The sequence below is a fragment of the Triticum aestivum genome, chromosome 2B (assembly GCF_018294505.1).
Source record: "Triticum aestivum cultivar Chinese Spring chromosome 2B, IWGSC CS RefSeq v2.1, whole genome shotgun sequence".
Lineage (NCBI taxonomy): Eukaryota > Viridiplantae > Streptophyta > Magnoliopsida > Poales > Poaceae > Triticum > Triticum aestivum.
In genome coordinates this window covers 765050522-765053890 of record NC_057798.1, presented here as the reverse complement: position 1 = coordinate 765053890, position 3369 = coordinate 765050522, and the positions used below count along the sequence as shown (strand labels likewise).

Sequence of the window (3369 nt, the reverse complement as noted above, 5' to 3'; positions counted from 1 at the left end):
TTCAAAAAAAAAGTTTGGTTAAGAGAAAACCGAGCAAAAAACCGTACAACATCCCATGCCAGCAAGCCATGCAAGTTTGGTTGATTACGCTCAATGACACAAGCATGCCAGCAAGCCATCAAATCCACGCCACTGAAGAGAGACCCAGATTCGCAGGGAGGCAGGTCTAGCCTTTCGAGCTCAATAGAAGATGACAGGCCACAACATCCCATCCAGTGGAACACGCACGCCGACTGCATCCAGAAATGTCGACCCAAGCTGCAGCGGCAGTGCGGCCTCGTGCGCTACCCATGGAGTCATTCTACCATGTATGGTTTCTGATAATAATAGCCGGATAAAAAACTATTTTACCAAGAGGATAATAATTATTCAGTAAGACATACATCATGGACTAAGATGGATCAGCATCTGTGTAATTCACAGCTTCTCTCGTACAATAAATGAACGTATATGACAACCCACATATGAAATGTGCAGTTCAGATAGAGTAAATCATAAACTATATGATTAGCTATGCTTTTAAAAAATAAAACATTTAACGACCCTCGAGTATTGTTATACTTGATGCATCTACAGAATTCTCTATGCTCTCCGCTCGCCCATCTCCATAATTACTCATACCAAAACATACAGGTTGCTTTGGCTTCCGAAGGACTGCGATTTCATTCTCTAACATAAACATAACTGATGACATCGGGGGCCTATCATTGGCATTGTCCTGAACACACAAGAGTCCCACATGGATACACCGTAGAACTTCATTAAATGGGCAACTTGCCACTATCGAAGAGTCCACCAGTTCAGTTGCTTTTCCATCTTCCCATAATCTCCATGCCTGACCAATAGAATGAATTCAAGATAAAAGTTACTAATATTTGCAAGGGGGGAAAGTGTTAACTGGAAATATATTCCACAACACTTACATAAGAGACAAGGCTAGAGAAGTTCTTTATGGGCTGAGGTGAGCTGATCCTCAAGCCACTAATAATCTCCAAGAGAAGAACACCGAAGCTATAAGTGTCAACGTTCACAAAGAAGGCACCTCTCATCGCATATTCAGGCGACATGTAACCACTGTTCAAAACATTCAACGATTCAGCAAAGAATGTACAAATCGGGCTATACTAGACCATAAAGACAGCTCTGTTAAGCGTTTGTTAGTACACCAGTTACTTACTATGTCCCAACAACTTGGGTAGTATTTGCTTGATTCTGGTTTGCACCAAAGATTCTTGCCGTACCAAAGTCTGAAATTTCGGGAGTCATTTCTGTGTCCAACAGGATGTTGCTTGCTTTAAGATCTCTGTGAATTATTGTTAACCTTGAATCTTGATGAAGATAAAGAAGGCCTCTTGATATTCCTTTAATTATTTTGAACCGTGTTAACCAATCGAGCACATGTTTTCGTGAAGCATCTATCATGATCAACAAGAAACACAGTGGGTCATCATGATTATCATTTTGGTTAATGTAAGTATTTTGTGATATATTTTTTCAAAAAATAGCACATACCAAATAGGAAGGCATCCAGACTTTTGTTAGGCAAGTATTCATAGAACAGTAACTTCTCATCTTCATGAATGCATCATCCAAGAAGTCTGACTAGGTTCTTATGCTGCAGTTTGGCAATTAGAACTACTTCATTTTTGAATTCCACTATACCTTGTCTAGAACCCTCACTAAGCCTTTTGACAGCAACCACATTTCCTCCTACCAATGTCCCCTACATGAGGCACATTTTTTCAATTAAGAAAGAACTGGAAACCAACTTTTTCAGTCCTATTGTTACCCTTCCACATGAAGAAGTGCATTGTTTCTGATGCAACCTCAGATATAAACAAAAATCTAGTTCTAATCTGATAGCTTAATCCAAACAAGTTTAAAGCTTAGACTGCAAGGTGGTCTAGTCATATCTTTGCATGTGGTGATGTTAAGCAAATAGTCCGGCTAGGAGTATAGTAAATAGCCGTGTATCCAAGTAGTAGTACCGAGTCATGTTAGGCTTGTGATCAAGCTTGCCGGTGATTAGATTAGGAGAGTCCGGTTAGGACTTGAGTCAATGTCCGTGTTGGGTTAGCAGTTAGGCTCAGGTCGGTTTGCTATACGTGCTATGAGTAGGGTAGCTCCTACATATATATGCACGTATACGTAGCTTTGTAATACCACGGAGAAAATCAGAAAATAGAAATAAATAGGAAAACAAAGGGCACGATACGGGCCCTTGGCTATCAATTTTATGTGCACGTGTGTTCGTGTTATTCTGATGTCGATCCTGAGGGAAAATTTCCAACATAATCACCAATTCAATCTAAAACACTTTGCATAATTTGGCATAAAAAAGGTCATGTTTCACTAATTTGGAATCCACTCAACATGTGTTAACTCTTGTGTTAGCAAAGCTTTATGTTAGAAATAACATTAATAATAATTAGTTGTTAGACACCTAAGTCATCCACATATATGCTACATCATCCAAATCTGAGTAGCTTCTTGGTCAGCGAGTACATGGGGTGGGAGAATATTTTTGGTACTCTGATGGTCTGAGAAACCAAACGATTGAGAGTCAAGGGTGGTTTTTGAAGTCAAACAATAATTGAAAGGTAAATTAGGTTTGTTGTTTTTCTATCAAAAAGTTGTTCTACTGTAAGTACAACTTTCTATTACCTTGTAAACATTGCCAAAACCTCCCTGTCCAAGCAAGTTGGAATTGGCTAACAATTTCTTGCTGAAAAGATGTCTTCAAAGCTAACGAAAGGAAATCCAGTATTTTCGCCTTGAAGTTCATTGGATGTGTTAAAGTATCCTAGCACCAATTTCTTCTGGTTTTCCTTCTTTCGCCATTTCCCTGCTGGTTCGGGGATCCATAGTTTTCTTAACTTTTCACTAATTTAGCATTCTAAAAATAAGAGGATATTTGTAAATTTACCTCTGTATTTGTACATCCAGATGAGTGATATGCATGCCAGTAGAAACATGAATGATATGATTGGGAGTACAATATTTACGGAACTCCTCTTCTTTTCAACTGCAGAAATACAACCAATCAGAGATTCAAAAATCACTTGCATACCTACAATGATGGAAAATTAAAGCTATGACATCCCTACGTATGCGATGAGTGTTTTCAAATTCTCGAAAAAAATTTGCAAGGGGATCACTGATGCTATTTCGCATTACTGGTGGGGTGACGGGGAAAACCAACGTAAGATGCATTGGTTCGCTTGGTGGAAGATGTGCATTCCTAAGGATAGAGGGGGCATGGGCTTTTGTGACGTCCATAGCTTTAATTTGGCACTCCTAGCTAAACAGGTTTGGAGGCTTATTGAGCATCATGATTGTGTGCAAGGGTACTCCGTTCAAAATACTACC

The 3369-nt window shown here is 39.3% G+C and overlaps 1 pseudogene; it reads right to left on the bottom strand.

Moving 5' to 3' along the window:
* Window positions 1–535: 535 nt before the first annotated feature.
* Window positions 536–2961, bottom strand: LOC123039580 (cysteine-rich receptor-like protein kinase 10; annotated as a pseudogene).
* Window positions 2962–3369: the final 408 nt, after the last annotated feature.